Source organism: Dermacentor andersoni, chromosome 3 (assembly GCF_023375885.2).
Source record: "Dermacentor andersoni chromosome 3, qqDerAnde1_hic_scaffold, whole genome shotgun sequence".
Lineage (NCBI taxonomy): Eukaryota > Metazoa > Arthropoda > Arachnida > Ixodida > Ixodidae > Dermacentor > Dermacentor andersoni.
Window position 1 is genome coordinate 98,060,076 of NC_092816.1, and position 25,686 is coordinate 98,085,761.

The 25,686-nt window shown below is 45.3% G+C and overlaps 2 long non-coding RNA genes across 2 annotated transcripts in view; both read right to left on the bottom strand.

The window, feature by feature from the left end:
• The window catches only part of LOC129387264 (uncharacterized), a 32,071-nt gene extending 21,807 nt beyond the window's left edge, over positions 1–10,264 (bottom strand). The window contains exon 1 of the long non-coding RNA XR_008614522.1: positions 9,931–10,264. This is a non-coding gene — a long non-coding RNA (uncharacterized lncRNA). The remainder of the gene's footprint in view (positions 1–9,930) is intronic.
• A 1,110-nt stretch (positions 10,265–11,374) lies between these two features.
• On the bottom strand, positions 11,375–22,040 carry LOC129387406 (uncharacterized). Its single transcript, XR_008614642.1, has 3 exons — positions 21,622–22,040; positions 20,028–20,168; positions 11,375–13,374 (listed from the first exon to the last, which is right to left on the bottom strand). It is a non-coding gene; the product is annotated as an uncharacterized lncRNA (long non-coding RNA).
• Between the last annotated feature and the right edge of the window lie 3,646 nt (positions 22,041–25,686).

The following is a 25,686-nucleotide window of genomic DNA, read 5'->3' on the forward strand; positions in this document are numbered from 1 at the left end:
ATCAAATAAACTAAAATTGTTTGAAAACAGTTTTTTTATAACAAACGCAATAAATTACATGAATCATATTTCATTGCAAGGTTGTGTGAAATTAAACCCAAATTATTGTTGAAGACCCAGCTTTCTTTCTAATTTTTCTCTCTAGTAACCACGCTACTTGGTCGATGGAGTAACTATTCCGACGCTTACATTACCTCACTAGACATGAACACAAAGGAACTTATCAGAAAACTCAGTTTTATTTTAATTTCCAAACAAATATCGAAAACAGAAATTGGTATTAGGCTTTCTTTCTTACAAGCAGGAAAAGGAAAATGGAATATGGCTCCAGACCCACCACCACCAAATATTGCGTTTCACTCCAATTTTCACTCCAATTTTCAGTCCTCTTTGAGATAGCAGTGGATTATATATAGGCTGACTGAAAGAATAAAGACGCTTGGTTGTTAGTCAGCGCTGTGGTATAAGTACCTCTTTTCGTACTGTTGTTTATAGCTGTTTTCTGCTCGTTTTCCCTCCTTTTCTAGGTAAAGAATGTGAAGCTCATGAGAGATTTTGCTGTCATCAAAATCACAAGTTTGAATACATAATTGACTGATAATTTTTTTAAGCGGCTGGCTTCATTGTTTGCTATGTTCATACCTTCGTTGCTAAAGCTCGAGGGCCCAGGATCCCCTAATTTTTATCGTGATTTTAGTGGTGCAGGTCGATACGGATGACCACCTTCTCAACGGCTTGTGTCTCTAATGAAGTTTTAAAAAAGTACTCAACAGCGCGCTGCGACTGACGTTGTGTCCGCACCCTGCGCCGTGTTCTGCTCTGGCACGTTCAAGCCAAACTTTTCAATTGTCATACCTACCGACTTTCTAATTGCGCAATATTATGTTTGAAATATTGAAAGGGCTTATATTTGACATATCTGTTTACCCGAATACATACTATGGTTTCCTGATAACTTCCTTCTACAACATAAGGTCATAGTGATAAAGGCAATAGCTCTAGCTTCCATCTTTTTACTACCCCACCCTGCTTGCATTTTTTATCTCGGCCTACTTTTCATCTTATAACTTCTCCCATCCGGACATGTGTGTCTGTCAGAGAGAGAGAGAGAGGAAGGACGCGTACGCTACTGTTTTACTTTACGTCCTATTCAGTAGGCAGCTTTGCGCTAAGAGGGGTTAGCTCAGAGTAAAAAGAGGATGTACGCACTTTGCATTTCTAAAATCTTTATCGGAGGTCTTTTCATGGTTGCCGATGACATCTCATAACGTGGACTAGGACTATGTTTAGTACAGCTATGTGAACTCATTGCAACAGCACTCATACAATGGGCCGCCTTGTCTCATCGTGTACAGGAAGAAAATATTTCCAAACCGAGTAAAACATTTGAATTTGAAAACATCATCATACTTCACATACCAAGAAGCCATGCAGGTGGGGTTGCATCTGGGCACTTTTGTACCCATGCCAAGATAATTAGAAGTGAGCATGAAATAAATGTCATTTTATTTTAGTAGTTTGGTTCTTCTGCACGTGTGCCATCTGGCCTGCATTACTTGCGATTGCTTCTGATCATGGCTTTCCCGTTTCTTGGGTGCCTCATTACTTCCAGAAACCGGAGAACCGTAATCTCAATAGCAAAAAAGACAACGAAAAAAAAAACAAAAACAACATGAAAAAGGAAACATTGACTTAATAATTTTAGCTTCGTAAATGAAGGTGGCGTCTTCAGGACCTCTGTTATACTGAGGATGCCTAATACGTAAAACAAATAACGCCACAACGAGTTCAAAGAAGGTGGCGTCATATCAACGAAGATGGCCCAACAACGATGGCAGCACGGTGACGATGATGATAGCCTCGAAACTTCTTAGACTGTGACGACATCAATGAACTGTTCTTGGGAGAAGTAACGGCAGTACTAAAAGCAGTGCCACAAATGAAAACACATCACTGTGCCTAGAAGGAGCAGATTTGAGTAAATAATGTGGCCGAATATAATTACTCGCTGGTCCAGAAGCTTAGCAATGCTAATATCTAGTTTTACAACTCCATTTATGGCAAATATAATATGTGTGTATTCGTGCAATGAGCGTGACATTCCAGGCAGTCAAACTGGGTGTTGTACGATTACAAATTCAGCCCTGAAAGTGAAGCATGCTAGAAACGGAGCCAAATTGTTGAATATCCTGCAAACGTCTAAATAAACCATGGAACGTTATGATATAGACGCAGCAAAAACCGCTATATCAAAGATATCCCTTGTATACTGGCACAATCGAGTGCATACATAAATGACAAGAACAATTCCTAGGTAGAGGTTCGCGAATATTCAAAACCATTGAATACCAAATGAAATAATGACCTTTGCGAATCTGTCTTCGAGCCGAATAGTAGACTTCGTAGGTTTAAATATTTTTCAAACAGTTTTCATTGGGCATTGGCATTTTACCGGCCTCACTGGCGATGACGCCAATGGTGGTTGGTTGGCGGACTCGGTTCCACATTGTAGCACCTGCAACGCAGGGATACCAATTACACGGACGTTCTAGGGACATTCACGTAATTGCCGTTTCCACAGCCAGCATCGTGCTCTCATTGTATATGGACCGCCATATGTGGCCCAAGCGTGGAGAGTCAAAAGGTCACCAGAGAGGCGCGCTGCGTTTGGCTGCAAAAGCAACGAAGCCAAATGCCCGTCCTATCACCCTTCCGAAGTCGGCTCTGCAGGGAGCCAGGGCAGCGTTCTTGCGTCCGCTGCTGCCTTGAGCATTGTAAAGGCATGCATTATCATTTCCTCTGAGCAGCTGTGTGCATGCCACACAAATGCGTATTCGCTGGGCCGCGCGGAACAGATGGTAAAAGACAAGTTAAGCCTACGGGTTTTTTTCGTGGGGACTGCGAAATGCCAACGGTTTTCTTTCGTTCTCATTCACTGTACTTGCTGCCGCTTAGTTTGATGCCCTAGCACGCCCGTATCACCACACTCTTAGCAATCGCCAATATGATCAGGCTGTTCTTCGCTAACTAGATTTCCACAATAAAGGCACAATAAAGAGTAGTATCTTTCAAGGCCCAGCTAATATTGAATAAGTATGGTTTCAAGTGCACAGAGGTGGCAATTCTGTATATAATATTGCTGTTTACTGTCCTGTGGTACATCACTTATTCAAATGCGTACCTTAAGCACATCACTTTGTCAGCATGAATTGCGTTCCTCTAATTTAGTTCTATAGATTTCAACACAGCGGGTACTTCATAGTCTCTTTCATTTTCTGGCCATGAATACCCTGCATCTTCACTGCACTGGCAAACTTACCCTTGTCATGCTGTCTAAGATAAATAGCGAACAGGAATACCAGAGGTGTCTGTTAGATTTTTTTAGGGACCATTTGGCTGAAATAGGCTATAGGTGTGAAATTATCGAAGGTATTTGAAATTACAAAACTGTTTATGATTCCGTTTCGATAAAACTTGCAAAAACGCATTTTTCTTTATTCGACATTGTGTTATTTTGCCCGCTGTGATTACACGCTCATCATTGATCGTTTTACTGACTCATTCTATATTCATCCAAAATTTATTGTGTTGATATGTTCTCAATGAATTCGTTACTTTCTTCAAGAATACTGTAAAAACATGTTTTTGTTGTTTTGTACTACTGACAACTGAAAAATGTACAACAAAGCCCTCTGCTACACTGGATAACCCGTGAACCTCTGCAACTCCCTCGCCGTGTTGCAAGAGTACGCCGCGCAAAGAGAAGTGGTGAGCCAAACCCGACAATGGTAATCTCTCACAGAGGAAGTTCGAGTTATTCAGTGCAGCTTGGACTTAATACTAAAGCTGTACTTTGCCAAATTTATCTAAACTTAGCTCGCGAATGTTCTTGCCCTTATCCCCACCCCCACCCTAGGTGCTTTGTTCAATTCATTTAGATTTAATTTTTAACTATTACTGACACTCTAGAACTGCGAAAAACACTTGGTGGGTGCATTAGATTGGCTTTACGGCTGATTAGCCCGAAATTCTGCTTCTTGATATTGAATCATACTTTTTAAAGGATGATATTGTAGTGAACGAGAAAGATGTGCTAAACCTAATTATAAACGTACATCTGAGAAGGCACCCAACCCAGATCGTTTAGGTTATGTAATGTGGACTTACACATACCTCATCAATATGTCTAAAAAATCAATTTCCACATGTGTAGACCCAAATTAATAGGTAAATATGGTGCGCAAGAAAATGGTTCACCAAAACATAACACGCGGCAGGACCCATTTCCGAGCGACTGTCGGCAGTAGTGCGTTAGCATTGAATCAATATTGCGACAAAGCGTAGTGCTACCGTTGAAGCTAGTTACGCATCAGGAGTGTACAGCAGCGAGAGTCACGCTTCTGGATGGATGGAGGGGATGCTATGAGCCTGCCCTTTGAAATGGGGTGCTGGGTTGTGCCACCTACCTCTTCTTATTCTGCCTAATTTCCTACATGTATTTTTAAGAAAGCACCCAAACACACGGAATTCCTAGCATCAAACAATTTGAACCATCACTTGGAACAGCTTTTGTAAGCTTCTATTGTTTGGGGTTTCGCTACGCTTCTGCCACCAAACCTCTAATCTCCTCATACTAATCTCTAATCCGGACATGTATACTTTCCCCAGCTATCCCTGCCCCCAAGGGCTTTGAGGAGGCCTGATGAGCCTAAACCGGCTGATGGGTAGATATCTTTACATTTAAATGAAAGATGTTCCTTCTTTTGGTTAGCTTTACCGCAGCACGTACATGCGTCTTCGTCCTTGGTGTACCTCGCTCTATAACTAGGTGTTATAAGACATCCTGACGTCGCTTTTAGTCCCCTTTAGTAAGATCAAATGTTTCGTTCCTGATTTCGTTTTTTTCCTTTGGGGTAGTCAGTAATAGCCGATTTCTCTTCCATGGCTGCCGTACCGTATTTGTTGCCATGTTGCCAATCATAGCGGTCGCATACTTTCTGGTAAGCGTCGCAATTCTTTTCCTCCACTTCTATGAAAGCTTCACGCCATACAGTGCCGCTGCCACGAAGTCTGTGCGTGGCCTCCAAATACAAAGGTGCGTTCGAGCCCTCCGAAACGCGTCATAAGGCAACCGGGCTACTCTGTGGCGCTTTATTTATGGACAATCTGTGCCGAGAAGTACACGCGTGGCCTCCGATACACAAAACGAAGAACTGTTTCCTCACTTAGTGGCACATTTGCAGTGATCCAACTTGTCGAGAGACTAATTGAAAAGCGGCGCACACCTAGTTATTTCGTGGCGCAGCTTGCTAAAGCGGTGGCGTGAAAGACGTTCATTGAAAAGCGGTAGATACCCAGTGCATCTGTAGCGCAGCCTGCTAATGTGTCGGGTTGCTGTCGTTGATGTGTCCTTGGGATGGGTGTTCCATTCCAGGTAAGATCGGAAAATATAAGGGATGAATTTGGTCATTGTAAAGTGGAACATTCCCAGTAGAACGCATCTATTTAAGCAAGTTGGCATCCCAGAGGTTCATTTAAGAGCAGCATGCAGTTGCTGACGCACACCCAGTGACCAAAGTTGTCATCAAAGATATCACAGATAGTACTCCGATTCGGCGTGAAGCACTTCTTCGAACAGCGGTACCTACACAGACCCGCATCTACGGTCACCCATGTCGGGTTAAGCATTGAGTCATAACGAGCTTAGCCTTGAAATGAATATAACCAAGCAACCTATTGCCACCATCGCAACTTGTTATCTGCTGTGTACTGCAGGGGTACTTCTCTATCGCGCTTCCCTAAGAACCCTCGGAACCATTTAGTGGCACCCCCGCGAAGCCTACGCTTGGAATCCAAATGCGTGGCTTGCAAACGTGTCCTGTAGCAACCGGGCCTCCTCTATCGCTCTGCTTTGTGGATACGCTGCGTCATCTGGAGTCCTACACTGCGATGATCACTTTCGGGGATACTATGGTCTCGGACATAAGGCGCGCGCTGATGGGCTGGTTTAGCAAAATCGGATTAGCTGATCGGCTCTTTGATCACTACGTTACGCGTAGGCGATAGTAACGCCGAAAGTGGTCGCCCGAGAATACATCACTTAGTGGCTCTGTCGAGATGTCCACGCCTGCCCTCCGACACAATAGGCATAGCGCACTGGAGCACGAGAACGCTGAAAATTATGGCCAGAAGACTGACCATGCACGGGGTGGCAACTCCTAAATGAAATGAACAGCCGCACGCAGGCCAAGTATCTGACTAGGCCAATGAGTGCTAGGATGAATAGCGTCGGGCCCAACAGTCCGCCTTGCTGTACTACACGGAATGTTTGGTGTTGAGTTGTGGCGTCATGCTCGTTGATCATGAAGAAATGCCTGTCGGTCAAATAACTACACATTCACTGAAAATTGCGGCCGCCGATTCCGGCTTCAGTGAGAGCCTGTATAATGGCATAACGTGCTACATTGTCATATGCGCATTTTGGGTCAAGGAATAATGCCGCAGTGAGTCGTTTTAGACGTTTTTGATGTTGAACAAACATGACCAAATCGATGACATTATCTATGGATAAGCGCCCACGCCTGAAGCCAGCCACTGCATCGGAGTACACGTTGTGATTTCCGAGTTACCATTCCAGGCACGTGAAAATGATTTTTTCCATTATTTTTCCTATGCAACTGGCCAGAGCGATGGGGCGGTACGATAATAAATCTAACGGTGATTTACCAGGTTTTAGAAGTGGAACATAGCGGCTGAATTTCCATTGACGTGGAACCAAACCGTTGCGCCAACGCTAGTTGTAATGGTTTAGCAGCATGAGTGGGGCTTTATGCATAACAGTGTCGAGCGCCGCATAGGTAACGCCATGCGGTCCAGGTGACGAAGAGCGCCTGCAAGTCACCATTGCCGGTTCAAACTCCTCCACCGAAAATATTACATCCACGCGGGAATCCCGCGGCACAGGAGTGGCACATGGTGTAAATGAGCATTGCAGCTTCAAGCTGGCAAGTATTCAGCAAAATTCTTCGGCAATGTTAATTTTTCTGCGACCTTGGTGCAAAGCGAGGGATTTGAACGGAACACGCTGTTGCGGTGATACGCGAAGTCCGCGCACGCTTCTCCATACCTGAGATAATCGCTGACGTGGATCCAACGAATCTCAGAAACGTTCCCACCTTTGAGATTGTAGTGAATAAATGGGACGTTGAATCTTCTTTGCATCCGCCTTGCCTCTGTTTGATCATGGATGGATTTAGTTCTCCTGTATCTTCTTTCAGCCCCCAGGCGAATTGCTGGTAGTCGCTGTAGTTCAGCTTCAAATTCTTCATATTTCGATAAAGGCTGAAAACCGCGCGTAGCCTCTTGGATGGCTTTTTTGAATTTCATGTTCCAGACTTGAATGGTTCCCTTGCTGACATACTTCCTCCATGTGCGGCCGAAACGCCGACCAGTCAATTCGCCAGAGGGTCGTGGAGGAGCATTTATATAGTGCCTTGATCATTAGATATGTGGGGATATGGTCGCTTCGGTGTGATTCCATGCTTGGTAACCATTGCACGTTTCTTTCAAGACGCCAAGAAACCAGGGTCAAGTCTAGGCAGCTGCTGTATGTAAACCCGCCTAAATATATCGGACTAACATTGTTTAGGCAGTAAAGATCGCCCTGTGTGGCAAGCGAAGCTAGTCTCCTTCCCCTGGAGTTAATATTTAAACTCGCCTAAAGTGGATGGTGAGCATAAAAATCTCCGATGAGAATCATAGGGCCGCGTGTCGCTGATAGCACTTCGTGCAATCGTTTAGCGTCGAAGCCACTTGAACGAGCAATGTAAACACCGACGAATGTGAACGTAAGCTTCTTCGTTTTTACAATTGAACAAGCGTGCTGGTTTTCGTCAAGAGGCGGAACTGTGTGCAACACGTATGTTACATCACATGTAATATATGCAATGACCTTGCTCACATCACCACAGGTAAAGGACATGAATGCCTCATAGCCAGAAATGCGTATTTAACTTGTTTCGAAAGTAACTAGCGTATGTAATGCGGTCTTGACTGGTTGCCCGGATGATCTGATTTTGTTCGCGCAACTTGCTCGATGTTCTGGTTTCTTTGCCTGGATAACGGCCCTGGCTTTAGGCCCAAGGCCACGTGACGGTCACCGACAACGCGAGCGAACAGAATTTCATGCTTAAAGACTTGTTAAACATCATCATCATCATCATCATCATCATCATCATCATCATCATCATCATCATCATCATCATCATCATCACCACCACCATCAACGTCGTCATCGTCGTCGTCGTCATAATCATCATCATCATCATCATCATCCTTTTTCATGTCCACTGCAGTAAACGCTTCTCCCTGCGATCTTCAATTACCGCTATCCTGCGCCAACCGATTCCAACTAGCACCCGCAAATTTCCTAATTTCATCGCACAACCTAGTCTTCTGCCGTCCTCTACTGCACTTCCCTTCTCTTGGTACCAATTTTGTCTCCCTAATGGTCCAACGGTTATCTAATCTGCGCATTACATGACCCACCCAGCGAACTTAATGTCAATTAGAAAATCGTCTATACTGGTTTGCTCTCTCATCCAAACCACTCTCTTTCCGTCTCTTAACACGCCGTGGTTTCTCAGTGGCTATGGCGTTGGGCTGCTGAGCACGAGGTCGCGGGATCGAATCCCGGCCTCGGCGGCCTCCTTTCGGTGGGGGCGAAATGCGAAAAAACCCGTGTACCTAGATTTAGGCACAAGTTAAAGAACCCTAGGTGGTTAAAATTTCAGAGTCCTCCACTACGGCATGCCTCATAATCAAAAAGTGGTTTTGGCATGTAAAACTTCATAATTTATAGTAATTAATACTGTCTCCTATCGTTATCTGTTATTCTTGGTTCTTTCGCTCTTTGCGCGGTGCTTAACTTGATCTCAAGCTTCTTTGTCAGTCTTCAAGTCTCTGTCCCATATCTCAGCACCGGTAAAATGCACTGATTGTATTCCTTCCTTTTCAATGATAACGGTAAGGTTCCAGTCAGGAGCTCACGATGTCTGCAGTACGTGATCCAACCTATTTTTATTCTCCTTGGAATTTTCTTCTCATGGTCATGGTTCCCCGTGATTAGTTCACCTAAGTAAACGTAATCCTTATACTCTACAAGCTGAATTGCGATCCTGTACTCTTGTTTTCTTGCCAGGTTGCATCATTATCTTTGTCTTCTGCATATTAATCTTGAACCCCGCTCTTACACTCTCCCTGTTAAGGTCTTCAGTCATTTGTTCTAACTCGTCTGCAGTGTTGCTGAATAGAACAATGTCATCGGCAAGCCGAAGGTTGCTGAGGTATTCACCTTCGATCCTTACTGCTAAACCTTCCCAGTTTAATAGCTTGAATACTTCTGCCAAGCATGCAGTGAATAGTAAATATTATCCAGAAATCTGTAAGTAAAAAGCACTTGCCACATTCATTCAGTGGCCATAGCCTCCTGTGCCTGAAGTTCAGGTCTTCAGTTTGATTATCTCCTCGCGGCTACAATGTCATGAGGTGGAATACAAAAATATGCTGTTGTATCATGCGCCAAGCCTACGTTAACTGATACCTTGTGGCATAAACTATTCCCGAGCCACTGGCTCTGCCCACCCTTCTAAGTGTCCCTCAAATTCAGTGTCACGGGGGACTTCAAACCTATGAAATTGTCTAGATTAACAAGAATAAAACAAAATGCGTAAGCTTCCTTGCGTGACAATTTCATACGTGCAGTTCCTTTAATTTGCATTGGAACCGCCACATTTCAACAACTTGCTGGAGATGAGGAAGCACATCCTGTATATTTCTGTCAAGTTAAACGCGGTGCTTATTTGCAGTAGCTTCACTTCAGGTGGGTAGCAGCGTCTCTAGCAAAATATAATTAGAAGAAATGTTACGTACATGGACGTGGTGTCGTAGGTCTTGTTAAAATACGCGTAGGCCGCCTCGTAGTCGGACGGGTCGTACATCGCGGATGACGCCCACACTTACTATAGCTATGCGACGGCATTGCATCAGCGAGCACCATACCTCCTTGTTTGAACGTGGATAGAGAAAATACCAGAATGATCAACATGCTCAAGCTTGAAACCTTCGCCATACTTCACAGTTACAAAAACCTGCAAGCTTCTGCGAGCGTCTAGTCGCTCTTATAACAATGCCGACAGAATTCTGGGAAAGAAAAAAAACTATCTCTTCTGATTTGTACATATACCTTCGCCTGTTCACTTGGTTCGTTGCGGGTACTTCTTGTCTATATATAAAAGCTGTGTTCGTTGTTCGCGTGGCATGTTATATTCAGTCGAGGGTTAGTCATTGTCCCATGGTGTGCAAAAAACGCACGAGTATGAAAAGGAAAAGACATAACAGGAACGTGACGCTGGAGTGTTGAAGCAGCATTCTGAATGCCCTCTTGTTCAATGTCGATTCCAAATTATTGCAGAAGATGTCATTTCATTCTCAACTGTTTAACATTTTAAATATCTCTCTTGGTATATAGCACACTACTCCTGAATTAGTGAAAAAGGGTGAAATACGTTCACATAAAATTGTAATTCATAAACGAGGGATAAACAAAATTTCCATATCCACCTAAATTTTCTGCTAATGGCCTTAAGACAAATATTACAATATACTTCAATTAATTATATCATCTAATTACAACGCTGTGTGAACAAACCGAGTCTATTTGAAACTAAAACAGTGCCAAATGCACTTTTGCGCCCTTTACATTCCTGCTGCTGCCGGCTAGCGGCGACACGATATGTGCCAAGGCCGGCTGTTCAGGCGCCATTTTTCCCATAGGCGCTAACAGTTTCTCATTTTTGTTTGAAAAAATAGGCGACTAATCGTGCCAAGTGTTACACTAAACGAAGTCAACGAGAAAATGCGATCGTTCTGCAATATTTGAGCAAGAACAGTGCCACGATGAGGTCAAAATCTTTTTTCAACACGCACAGCGAATTGTTCAGGAACCCGTACTTGGCGACAACATTCTGTGGCAGTGCACCGAAGGCTACATGGGTAGAGCCTATGCACATGTATTTCTACGCCACGTAGTCCAAAACATTCGCTCGAGGTTTCGGTTTTCGGTTTCGGCTTTCGGCTGTGCCAGCGCTTTCTGCAAATGGGCGTTTTCGTTGACTGCCTTCGCGCATGCATGTGGTAGATATATATTAGCCGTTTTAAGGTACTGTAAAGATGAATCATACGTATATCGCAACATATTAATGTAAAGCTGATATATATCTTGTATGGGAATGCTTAAAAATTGGTTGTTTCGCGAGGAACCATAACGTTTAAGAAACTGCCGTTGCAGCTCCGTACGAACTGAATTTCAGTGGAACTCTTATCCAAAATACACTATTTCTCTAACTTTTGGAAAATGCCTCCGACTATGCACTTTGCTGCGCATTCTCCATAAACATTGTGCGGCATGCCGCGCCACGACATGCCATATGCGATGTGTTTCATTGCAAGGAGCAAATTCAACGTCTTTATTACAGCGAAGCTGTATACCTCTACCGTCCATGAAAATTTTCGTGTCGTTGTTGGCGTGGTAAGCAAAAAAAACTTCTTATGCGTGGGCCGATCCTGGAGATAGTGTAATGCCGGGCCGACCCGCGGCGGAGGTGAAGCAGGCGTTAAGCACACTCCGTAAGTGGGCCGATCCCGTAGATAGTGCAATGCCGGGCCGAAGCATGACGGAGGTGAAGCAGGCGTCAAGCACTCCCCATACGTGGGCCGATCCCGAAACTTGAGCAACGCCGGGCCGACCGCGGCAGATGTCCATTTCCCCATTAAGGGGTCCACATACACAGCTTCGCTGGTCATCCTTCTTCACAGAGTGGAAGGGCACTGAGAGCTTTTTTATACCAATACTCTTTCCAGGTAGATAGAGGGTGGACAAAGCAGTGGGTGAAGACGTCCAGGAAAGACACAAAGAGGAAGACCATCCCCTAAAGAATCCACCCCAGCCTCAGAAAAACACAATTACTAGAGCTCCATAACGTTTTCACTCACTTACTCACTTCCATGTGATTGCAGCTTTCCAGAGCTATTTATAACTATTGCCACAACTGTTATGACTACCATGGTAATGCACATGTCCTGCGCCCACCACGACTGCGTAGCAGCTTTGCGCTGCTAATGGCTAGCTTGCGGGTTCGCTCCCCCAGTACGGCCAAATTTCCATGTGGGCAAAATGTAAAACCGCCCGTACGTTAAATTGTGGTGCTTGTCTAAAAGCGCATTTTTTTACGTATTTTTCACGCCGGCTTGGTTAAGCAGCTTTTAAAATTAAAAGGAAAAACAAAGTGGCACACAATGTTCCAGGGTGAAGCTCTGTGCTGTTCGTTGGGCCCATACTGTGGTTTAGGCACGTAAAACCTCACAGTCGATTATTTCATGTGCTGCGTGATAAGTAAAATCTTGACACAAAAGCCCAAGAACAAAACGCAATGTTGGGGAGGCTTCTGCGACCATGCCCGTATTCACAGCAGGTCTTCCATTCCGCTCATCTCACTATCACTCGCATCATTCTCGCTGCTGGTATCTGATACGAGTGAAATTTCAAGCCCGTCGAGGCTTGCGTCAATGATGCTGTCACGCTGCCAGAATTCCTCTGCGATTCTCTGATTATGAGAACACGCCCTGAGCCACTTGTCTGCCGTCGCAAGATTGATACATCCCTGCAGCAACTTTTCGACAGCTGCAAGGACGAATTCGGTGTTGTTAGCCACTCCTTAACCTTTCACCTGGCTCCAACTCAGTTCGATTGGATTCAAATCGCAGTGGTATGGAGGAAGCTTCATGACGTCGGGACCGGCAGGCTTAGCAGGCACGTCCACGCGCTTAGCTGAAAACATCTTCTTTTGTTGGCTGACGAGCTCCAGCAACTCTGGCTTTAATTGACCCTAAAAAAAATGTGATGCCATTTTCGGTTAGCCAAGACTGAATGTCAACCTTTCCTGTTGATGCTGTCGGTACTTTCTCGAGGTGAACACTGGGGCAGGGTGCATTGTCCATTACTATAACGTTGCATGGTCTGCTGTTTTGTAGAAGCTGCTCAGGTAACCCCTTCTCGAACCAGGCCCACCCATTTCTTTGTGGTAGTCACCATCTCCTTTCGCTGCTCGGAAAACGAGGCAAGCGCCATTTACGGTGCCATCCTCGCTACTGGCGTGCAATAGGATCAGCCTGCCACCTTTGCCACTGGGTGCGCGAAGACCTGTTGTCAGACCTTCCCGATAAGTATCCTGGCGTGTAACGACGTTCACATCCTCCCGAACCTTTTCTTTGGTATGTCCAGCGTTCATCCGAGTTTCGTCAACGTAGTATATGCACCTGCAAAAAAGAAACAAGCAACGCAAAGAATTGAAGCATGTCGCCACGCATACGCACCTCACAATTTCTCAAGACAGGTGCAGGACTGAGTGAAATCGGACTGCTCAGCTATTGTTCCTAAGCGATATCCAGGATCCGCATATTCGTGAGACGCAATAAACGAAGAATATTATTGTGCGCAGCGTACAAGCGCTGGCTAAGTGATCGGCGCAAGCTGAACAATGGGCATCGAAATGTGGTGATGCAAGACATGCGGACACACAAAAAACGCCACCACTTGCGACGCTAACCTTAATGTCTGTTCCACGAGGATAAACGACGCACCCAACTGTCAAGCAATAACGCTTGTGTTTGTGCACACAGTGCTTGTGTGAGCAGCGAAAGCTTGGGCGCTACCATTTTTTATGCTAACAATTACACCCAACCGCAGTTTGCGTCTTTTGTATCTCGGAAAAGCCTTTTTTACGGAACAATTAAAGGTTCAGGTTTATGTTGTGATAAAAAATCACTTATTCGTACATACACTATTAAACTTGCAGAAAGGGTCGATTATCGTACATACCAATTTTGGGTGGGAAGTTCCCACATTTTACGCAGGTACGGCCGCTGCCACAAGATGATGTCGTTTCTCTCGAGGAGAGCACAGTTTCTTTTCCGTTTGCGAAACGAAAACCCAATCTCATTGAGAGCCTTTTGCATTGAACGCACACACATTTTAGGTATATCCATGTCACTGTTGCTGACCACATCTCGAGGAAGATTTGCGGCTGTCGGAATTTCATTTCGCAAGAAATACTGGTGCACTTTTCTTCGTAGAGCGGCTAGGGAGAAACTGTCGTTAAGCAGCAGTCTAGTTTTTCTGTTCAGACACTGCTGTGTGGGGCTGGGAGACGCGGTTGTCTGCGCTTCGGTGACTTCAAGGTGCCGCACTGTACGTCACGCTTAATCCGGTCCATACAGCATTCGCTAGCCCCAGTTAGATCGCTCGGCTTCCGACATGCGTCTGTGATAGATTGCTGCGGGTCGCTTTTGCGTACTTGTGCGTAAACGTTGTACACAACTTTCTTGGTCTGCGTGGACATCTTTTCCTTCAACAAATCTTCCCACAGATGCACAGCGGCTGGGGTATAGTATAGGCGACCTCCAGCTCTGGAATCAGCCTAGAAGAAGTAGTAAAACATTCGGTAAGCTCGCACGCCCTTAGACCCGTGCAACTAGATAAGCTAAAAGGGATGTTAGGGGAATGTCTTACAGATTCAGTGATCGGCCAGGTAGAACCGAACTATTAACGCATGAAACTGCGCTAACATCAACCGAACCCGTAAGATCGAAGCCTTACAGGGTGTCTCCACGACAGGGAGAAATTATGGAGGCCGAGATAGAGCACATGCTAGAGTTGGGAGTTACTGAGACTGCTGAGAGTGACTACACGTCACCACTAATACTTGTAGAAACCCATAAAAAAGACCATCGTCTGTGTATTGACTACAGCAAGTAAAAGGTCATCACTAGGTATCAACTGTACCCGATACCCAACATTGAGGAACGAATCGAAAGAGTTAGCGCTGATAAATACATTTCAACTATAGATCTCGTGCGGGGATACTGGCAAGTTCCCCTTTCATATAGTGCCACTTTTCGCCCTCTCGCCCTCAGCCTCGGGCTGAACAACGCGCCGTTTAGCTTCTCTAAGTTAATGAATATTGTCCTAAAAGACATGTAGGAGTCCGCCTTGCCATATCTTGATGATGTAGCAATTTTTTCGTACAGCTGGGAACAGCACGTATCGCACCTCACACAGGTGTTCTCACGATTGAGGGAAGCAGGCTTGACGATGAAGGCGGAAAAGTGTAGATTTGGCTGTTCACATGTCACTTATCTAGGCCATGTTGTCGGTGATAGCGCGAGACGGCCGGCCGACTTGAAAATAGCTACGATTGGAGAATTTTCACAGCCGCTCACGAAAACAGACATTCGTTCATTTTTGGGACTTGTGGGGTACTATCAAAGGTACATTCCGCATCACTCGCAAATAGCAAGTCCTTTAACAGACACCCTCTGAAAGGGAGCCCCGAAGAGCGTGCACTGGGATAAGGACAAAGAGAACGCTTTCCAAAGTTTGAAAACGCTATTGGTTTCTCGTCCTGTGCTTGGCACCCAAGACTACGCAAAAGAATTTATACTTCAGTGCGACGCAAGCGACAGGGGTATGGGCGTGGTACTTTGTCAGGTCGGCCACGATAATGAGGAACATCCTATCCTCTATGCCAGCCGTAAAGTAACTATAAGAGAGGAAGCCTACAGCGCTTCAGGGAAGGGATGTTCTTGTTTAGTTTGGGCAGCCCAGAAGTTGTCGTGTTATTTGTACGGAGTGAGCTTCATCTTCGGGACCGACTACTGTCCCTTTGACGTGGCTCAATCAAATGTCACACAACAATGGCCGCTTTCTCGATGGAGCCTCACTCTCGAAGAGTACAATTTCTTCCTTAGATATAAGAAGCGAAAGTTGCATAGCAATGCGGATGGTTTGAGCAGGCTAATTTGAATTCGGCGTTTAAGTATCCCGCCTATATTTTGGGGCGTTGTTATTATTAATTTTGTTAAGTCAAGAAGATCCCCTCATATTTAGCAGGACTCCATCTATGATTGCTCAATTTGTCAGCACGAAACTACTTCGAAAATTGGCGTAGCGAAATGCAGCATTTGTTGTTTCGGCACTTATGTTTTCTTTGAAGCCTAGCGGGTCTAAAGTGAGATCCAAGATACGTTACGTCGGCGCAGAGCCGTTTTGTGGGGTTCGCTTTGCAGTTGCCTGTCCTTGTTGGATGTTTTGAGGAGGTGTCTTCATGTCGCAGCTGGTCGCTGCAAGCCAAGGCGTCCCCCCCCCCCCCCTCTAGCCACCAGCCATTCTCTTGCTGTCCTGCCGTTGTCAGCACTGCCAGTCGAGGTTTTCCAGGCCATGGAGGAGCTGTTACGAACGGCCTGCAAGGGTAGCGACCTACAAAATTTTCCCAGCGAGCTGCTGCTGCGGGGGTGTCAAGCTTCCCAGAAGCGACCGTGGAACCCTTCCCCACCTGGTGCGGCGACTCGCTTTGTAGGAGTTACGATGTGCCGCATCAGCACCCCCTCGTCGCTGCTTTGACTAAAGGCGGTCGGCGGACCAAGTATTGTTAGTGGATTCGCCGTCGCCGTCACGGCTTGTCATAAGCGGTGGAAATCCTGGGAGAAGATGTCTTGCGGCGCTCTCTAGGGGCTTAGAAGTCATGGAGAGACGCGGCGGCCATTGTCTGCGGAGTCAACACTGGGATGAAGAGGATCCTGCTCGGGTCAAGCACCGTGTCTGCGAGAACCCGCTCAACTTGGTGTGGTCAGTGCAACCTGTGCAGAAGTGAGTGTGTAAACCCTCCCCCTCAAAGGGGGATCGGCTACGATGACTTTGGATGCTCCGAATTGGTCGGCGGTGAACTGCCGTTTTCCTCACCTAGGGATCTAGGGAGGACAGAGTGCATTTAAGGAGCCATTGGCAGCTTCTCAGTGTGCATTCCTCTTTCAGTCATGTTAGACTGATTAACTATAACGTACTCATGTAAATACTGTAAATAAACCCATATTCCTCGTTCTCGATGAGAACAAGTCTCTGCCTTCAACAATGTCCTCAGCGTGGATAAGATGGACGACGGCGTGGGTCAGCTTCCATTTATTTTATGCCCGAGCCCAACCATTACAACGCGTCCAGGTGGGCCTTAGCGGTGCCAGTGTATCCGGGAGCGGGCGTTGTAGGTTGAGGTTCTACTTAATGGTCTATCAGCTCTTGAAAAACTGCGTGTGCGAGCCGGGATGGGTGTGAATAATCTTTTACAAGTTGTGCTGTTGTGTGTTCTTGCTGTTGGCCTGATCGAGAATCAAACGGAGTATATTCCACGCGTTGGGCAGGTTTCGTTGCCGTGCCATGCTGTCTCATGTGCTGTGCCAATTTTGACGAGGAAGTGGTTGTGCGTAGGTTTCGAGGTGAAGGGTGCTAGTGCTAATACGTTTTCTGAGCGTTCAGTCGAGCTTGTTGCCCTTGTATCTGGGTTGCAGACTGGCGAGGGCTTCACGCATATGCAGTAACTTGCTATCTGCCTCCTTTAGATTGGCTTCCTCAGGCACCAATTTAGTGGTTTCGCTTGCGTCTTGCAATAAGGATGTGACCAAACCTTCCAAAGGGGGTTGGGTACCGGAGAAAGTGGGGAGGGCTCTCGCCTGCCGGAATGCGTCCCAATTCATGATGCAGGGTTGATGGCTCTTGGGCTTTCGGGGGCCCGCTCGAACTGATGTTTGGATTAAATAGTTGCCGCTGCGCAAGTTCGCTCGAAGTGATGTTTGGATTAAATAGTGGCCGCTGCGCAAGTTGTCTTGTGTGTTGATCCAGTCTACTTGTGGAATTCATTTTGCGAATGTCAGATTCGGAGTAGTGTCGCTGCTAACGCTGTTTCCCATACGAATGGGACAAGTTGGATCCGTAACAAGAGTTAAACCTAAATCCTGACCATCAAGCCATAGTTATCTGCCCTTGCGGTGGTCAACCTGGTATCCCCATGCCACCGCAGGGGCGTTTAGGCCCCCTGCGATGAGCAGGGGGGCTCCCCTAGCTACTCGATCCACTTTGGCGCAGAGTCGTAGTAGCCGATGTTGTTGTTTGGAGCTGCTGCAGGCATTGAAGATGAAAAGACTGTGTTGAGTGTGCCTTGCAGACGGAATGATCTCCAGGAGAATGTTGGCTGCTGTGTCAATGCCTATGTGTTGCAGCATTAACGAAATCTTTTGCTCAACTAGTGTGGTGTTTTGGGACCTGCGGTTATCATGGCAAACTGCAGTGTACGTCGCATGTCCCGACAGCTTAGCCGCTTCTGCAGTCTCTTGTAATGCGATAACATCTGGGGAAGTATGTGGTGCGAGAGAGGTAAAGTAATGCTGTAAGTGTGCCCGTTTTCGCCGGAAGCTCTGGAAAAAAATGCTTTTTTGCAGTCACTATAATTCGTGTTTCTCTCTCAACGGTAAGAAATTTAGTTTAAATCGGTAAAGTAGTTGCCTCCTAAAGGCATATTCGTGTTTTATATGCACTTGAATAGGCGGCATGGGAGTTGGCCCCGAGCTACTTCGTGCTCTTAAGTGAGTGTACTAATGTTGCGGTCATCCTCCAAAGAAGTGTTGTGATCCAAAGAAGAGTTGAAAGAACACTATTATTTGACGGTTTGCGTCCCGTGAGAGGACAGGACTGATGGTGGGTATGTGAAACGACCCTATGCGCAAAGCTTGAGAGAGTAGCGGAGCGTGCTGGCACACGATGTTGCGCGACATCTCCGAAATGGTGTTTGAATATTTCGATGCTGCGGAGGAACACAATTTGTCAAAAGCTCTGACAAAAACTACGCCAAGGGATGATAGAGCAAACAAACGAAATTCGCGTTTTATATATCCTTGCACTTAGCAAACATTTACACATAGGTGGACAGTTTAATAATAAAAATGCTGGCTCTCCCGTAATCGAGAGTAGATGTAGGCATGAAATGGCTACCGACAAAGTAGATTGCTTGGAGATGATACTAAGCACAATCATAGAATAGGTGTAGTGCGTGTTCGCAACAGCACACCCCACCACACCGCAACACAACATACTGCGAACTGGCCCCTATGCACGAAATAGGTTCCTCTCCCAGACAGCACCTAATTGCAAGTATCGTACCCGTCAAACACCCATCCGCGGTGGGCGGGACACTACCGGAGCTGCCCGTGCGCCGTGCGCGCTCCGGAACTCACGGACCGCTGCCATTGAAGAGAGCACAGGCAACTGTGTCTCAGACCCAAAAGATGACAATCAACTATATTGTGCCGTGTATCTGCCTTTTTGAACCTCACTATTGGAAATGACAAGTTAAACTTCAGCGTAATAAAAGCTAGAGCTTGAGAAATAACCATTTCAAAGAACTCTGAAGCCATATGTTTTTAACTTGTTTGGAAAGTAAGTAGCGTATGTAATGCGGTCTTGACTGGTTTCCCGGATGCTCTCGTTTCGGTGCCTCGATAACGGCTCTGGCTTTGGCTCAAGGCCACTTGAAGGTCGCCAACAACGGGAGCGAAAAGAACCTCATGCTTAAAGACTTGTTAAGTAATATCTAGAAATCTGTAAGTAAGAAGAACTCGCCACATTTATTCAGTTACTATAGCCTCCTGTGTCTGTGGGTTAGGTCTTCGGCTTCATTCTACCTCGTGGCAGCTGCATTACGATGAAGTGGAATACAAAAAACGTTGTTGTATCGTGTACCAAACGTGCGTTAACTAAGACATCCTGGTCTAATCTATACTCAATGCACGGGCTCTCTCCCGCCCTTCTAAGCGTCTCTCAAATTCAGTGTCACGTTGGGACTTTAAACCTATGAAAGTACCTAGATAAATAAGAATAAACCAAGATGCGTAGGGTTCCTCGCGGAACCATTTCGTACCTGCAGTTCCTTTGAATTACTTTTCAAAACACTTTTCAGAAACTTGCTGGAGATTAGGCAGCACATCGTGTGTATTTCTGCCAAAATAATTTCGGTACTTCTTTGCAGTACTAAAATTCAGGTGGGTAGCAGTGTGTCTAGCAAAATATCATTAGAAGAAATGTTACGTACATGGACTTCGCGTCACACTCTTGTTAAAATACGCGTGGGCTGCCTTGTAGTAGCACGGGTCGCATGTCGCGGATGACGCCCATACCTGCTATAGCTATGCGACGGCATTGCAGCAGCGAGCACCATACCTCCTTGTTTGATCTTGGATAATAGAGAAAATACCAGAATGATCAACACGCTCAAGCTTGAAACCTTTGCCAAACTTAACAGTTACAAAAGCCTCCAAGCTTCTGCGAGCGTCCAGTCGCTCTTATAACAATTCCAACACAATTCTTGGAAAGAAAGAAAAATCAATCTTTCTTTATTTGCGCACATCCGCTCGCCTGTTTACTTCCTTTGTTGCTGGTACTTTTTGTATTTTATATAGAATCGTCGTTCGTTTTTTGTGTGGCATGTTATATTCTGTCGAGGATTATTCATTGTCCCATGGCATGGGGATGAAAAGGAAAAGACATAACAGGAAGGTATCGCTGGACTTTTGAAGCACCATTCTAAACGTCCTCTTGGTCAATAGCAATCCATTCCAAACTATTACCTAAGTTAGCTAATTTTATTTTCAACTGCTTATTCTTTTGCATATCTGTCTCGGTATATAGCACAATACTACTCCTGAGCTACTGAACAAGGGTCAAATACGTTCACATAAAATTGAAACTCATAAACGAGTGAACTAAAGAATTTATGCATCAACCTAAATTTTGGGCTAATTGCCTTAAGGCAAATATTACAATGTACTTCAATTCATTATATTATCTAAATACATGGCGGTGAGAACAAGGAGAGTCTATTTGAATCTAAAAAGCTGTCAAATGCACTTTTGCGCCCCTTACTTTCCTTTCGAATAAAATTTCTTCTTGGGCGCTGAAAGATAAATTTAACTTAAACAGCAAGTCATTGATATGCACAATATTAAAACGCATATCTCGAAATTAGAACTAGTCTCATGTTTGCTGCGAAGTGAATACATCTTGCGAACTCACCGGCCCCCATTTGTAAATTTCATTACTTGCCCTAAAGTTGTGTGTTTACGCCACTTGAAGGCCACCGACAACGGGAGCGAAAAGAACCTCATGCTTAAAAACTTGTTAAGTAATATCTAGAAATCTGTAAGTAAGAAGAACTCGCCACATTTATTCAGTTACTATAGCCTCCGGTGTTTGTGGGTTAGGTCTTCGGCTTCATTCTACCTCGTGGCAGCTGCATTACGATGAAGTGGAATACAAAAAACGCTGTTGTATCGTGTACCAAGCGTGCGTTAACTAAGACATCGTGGTCTAATTGATTACCGATCAGCCGGCTCTCTGCCGCCCTTCTAAGCGTCCCTCAAATTCAGTGTCACGTTGGGACTCTAAACCTATGAAATCACCTAGATAAATAAGAATAAACCAAGATGCGTAGGGTTCCTCGCGGAACCATTTCGTACCTGCAGCTCCATTGATTCACTTTTCAAAACACTTTCCAGAAACTTGCTGGAGATTAGGCAGCACATCGCGTGTATTTCTGCCAAAGTAAATTCGGTGCTTCGTTGCAGTACTGCAATTCAGGTGGGTAGCAGTGTGCCTAGCAAAATATAATTAGAAGGAATGTTACGTACATGGACTTCGCGTCGCACTCTTTGGTAAATTACGGATGTGCTGCCTTGTAGTAGCACGGGTCGCATGTCGCGGATGACACCCATACCTGCTATAGCTATGCGACGGCATTGCAGCAGCGAGCACCATACCTCCTTGTTTGATCTCGGATAATAGAGAAAATATCAGAATGATCAACACGCTCAAGCTTGAAACCTGCGCCATACTTCACAGTTACATACACCTGCAAGCTTCTGCGAGCGTCCAGTCGCTCTTATAACAATGGCGACACATTTCTGGGAAACAAAAAGAAATATCTCTTCTGACTTGTACATATACCTTCGCCTGTTCACTTGGTTTGTTGCGGGTACTTTTTGCCTATATATAGAATTTCTGTTCATTGTTTGCGTGGCATATTATATTCAGTCCAGGATTAGTCATCGTCCCATGGTGTGCAAAAAACGTACGAGTATGAAAAGGAAAAGACATAACAGGAACGTGTCGCTGGAGTATTCAAGCACCATTCTAAACACCCTCTTGTTCAAGCGCCGTCCATTCCAAATTATTGCACCAGTTATATTATTTCATTCTCAACTGTTTAACATTTTAAATATCTCTCTTGGTATATAGCACAATACTACTCCTGAATTACTGAAAAGGGTCAAATACGTTCACATAAAATTGTAATTCATAAACGAGTGATAAAAAAAAATTTCTATACCTAGCTAAATTTTCTGATAATGGCCTTAAGGCAAATATTACAACATACTTCAATTAATTATGTAATCTAATTACAACGCGGTGAGAACAAAGCGAGTGTATTTGAAACTAAAACACTGCCAAATGCACTTTTGCGCCCCTTACTTTCCTGCTGCTGCCGGCAGGTGGCGACACGATATGTGCCAGGGCCGGCTTTGCAGACGCCATTTTTCCCATAGGCGCTAACAGTTTCTCATTCTTGTCTGAAAAAATAGGCGACTAATCGTGCCAAGTATTACACTAAACGAAGTCAATGACAAAATGCGATCGTTCTGCAAAATTTGAGCAAGAGCGGTGCAGCGATGAGGGCAATATCTTTTTTCAACCTATATTTGGAAATTAGTACCAGTCTCATGTTTGCTGCCAAGTGGATACATCTTGCGAACTCACCGGACCCTATTTGTAAATTTCATTACTTGTCCTAAAGTGGTGTGTTTGAAACGTATTTATAGAATCTGCGTTATTCATCAATTTCTATGTCGATGTGTTCTGCAAGTAATACCCGCTTCTTTGGATCTTCTACCTCAATGAGTAGTACAACTCATTATTCCCTAGGTGATTATTGCAATTTCTGTATTGTGTCTCACAATCGCGCCTTCACAGTCGATCAGCAAGGAAGCGCGATCGGTCCCACAGAAAGAATTGAGATAGAGATTTAGAGCACCATAGACGCCTTCGTGAATGAATACTTCAGGTTGTGCAGAATTTCTATTCTGCGCCCGAAACGTAGCCTAGTGGCATAGATGGTTGTACGTGCAGTCTTAATCACACTTGTCTACTGGGGTCGAGTTGCCGATTTCATACAGCGCGAGCGTCAGATGCTGTCTCCTTGCGGTAGCTGCGACGCTCCATACGCTATAGCGCGTGGACCGAGCATGAGGCATGGCCATGCGTGGCCTAAATGCACCGTAGGCCTGGTTTCTATGAATACGAAAGCATTATATGCGTCCTTACGCGAAAATAGATCGGCGTCGGCGCGACCGTAAGAGAGTACTAAAACGGCCGACGGCACAAAGAGTAAAAACGTAAAAAAAATGCTCGGATTGACGTCAAATTTCTGAAGGAGGTTACTGTAAACAAATTATTTTAATGGCTTTGAAAAACAAGATTTGGTAGATTTCGGTCCCATTGGGAATCGAGCCCTGGCCTCCGTGGTTTAAGGCGAGCGCGCTTCTCCAACGCCATGGCGGCTCCACGTTTTCTTCTGAATATAAAAGCTGTCCGTATACTCGCGGACAACATTATGTGGCTATTAGGAGAAAGGTACAGAGGGAAAGCGCGCACAAGTGAGAGAGCTTCTGAAAAGAGTCCCGAGTTTTCATCCACGTTAGTTTAAGCTGAGGAAGGGAAAACGTAAACATCTTATTAGCAAAAGTTAAATTAGAGAAAACACATCTCTGAATGTAAAGGCTCAGTTATTTGGCGGCTTTTCCCTTCCGCGTCTGGGCAAGCGCGGAACCGTGAAAGCTGCGTCGAGTCAGCGTCCGTTCCGAGCAACCTAAAGCACTGTCAAACGCTGGCGGAGTACTAGGCTCGGTGACACATGTGCAGAAGCTCCAGCGCCGTTAGTTTTCTCTTCATAGAAACAAGAAAGATGTGTATAGCGCGTATGAGTGTGTTAATGCATGTAATAGGCGTGTTTATGACGTCCCGAGATCTACAAACAGCATAATGCTTTCGCATTCCCACACGTAGGCAGTATTAAATGCGTGTGTGTGAAAACTTTATTATTTATCCTGCAATTGATGGCCTGGGTCTATAGGCCGTGCCGGGGGTAGCAGAGAGACCCTGTCTCTCAGTAGTCTCCAGGGCTTGCTGGAAGGCCCAAAGCTGGTCCTGAAGATCTGAGCTAGTCAGTGCTGCTCTCCACTGCGCTTCTAGTTCGTCCGGGGGGACTGCGATTCTCTTCTGAACTATTGCACAATCCCAGAGTATATGCTTTAGGGTGGCTCCTATATCACCACATAATTTACATTTCCCATCAGTGTATAACTCTGGAAATATGCGGTTAACGTGTACCGGGTTCGTGTAGGTTCTGGTTTGAAGGCGCCTCCAGTCAACCGCCTGAGCTTTGTCCAATATTGGGCTACAACGTGGATATCCACACCTGGACTTTCTATAGAACTGAGTAACGACACTGAATGAGTCCATCCATATCCTTCCGTTCCATCTCCTCCTCGGTCAGAGCCCCCCCCCCCCCCCCTAATCTGGCACGGTTAATGACTTATCCTGCAACATGATGGGCAGACTCGTTAAGGTTGGGAGTGGTGCTGGATTCGTACGCTGTATGGTTTGGGCACCAGTTGATTTCATCATCATCATCATCATCATCATCATCATCATCATCATCATCCTAGTTACGCCCGCTGCAGGGCAAAGGCCTCTCCCATACTTCCCCAACTACCCCGGTCATGTACTAATTGTGGCCATGTTGTCCCTGCAAACTTCTTAATCTCTTCCGCCCAACAAACTTTCCACCGCCCCCTGCTACGCTTCCCTTCCCTTGGAATTCATTCCGTAACCCTTAATGACCGCCGGTTATCTTCCCGCCTCATTACATGTCCTGCCTATGTCCATTTATGTTTCTTGATTTCAACTAAGATGTAATTAACTCGCGTTTGTTCCCCTCACCCAATCTGCTCTTTTCTTATCTCCTAACGTTACACCCATCATTCTTCTTTCCATAGCTCGTTGCGACGTCCTCAATTTAAGTAGAACCCTTTTCCTGAGCCTCCAGGTTTCTGCCCCGTACGTGAGTACTGGTAAGACACAGATGTTATAAACTTTTCTTTTGAGTGATAATGGCAACCTGCTGTTCATGATCTGAGAATGCCTGCCAGACACACTCCAGCCCATTCTTATTCTTCTGATTATTTCAGTATCATGTTCCTGATCCGCGGTCACTACCTTCCGTAAGTAGATGTACTTCTTTACCACTGCCAGTGCCTCGGTACCTATTGTAAACTGCTGTTCTCTTCCCCGAGACTGTTAAACATTACTTTAGTTTCCTGCAGATAAATCTTTAGACCCACCCTTCTGTTTCGCCTCTCCGGGTCAGTGAGCATGCATTGCAATTGGTCTGCTGAGTTACTAAGCAAGGCAATATCATCAGCGAATCGCAAGTCACTAAGGTATTCTCCATTAACACTTATCCCCAATTCTTCCCAATCCAGGAATCGGAATACGTCCTGCAAACACGCTGTGAATAGCATTGGAGAGATCGTATCTCTCTGCCTGACGTCCTTCTTTATTGGGATTTTGTTGCTTTCAGTATGGAAGACAACGGTGGGTGTGGAGCCACTATAGATATCTTTCAGTATTTTTACATA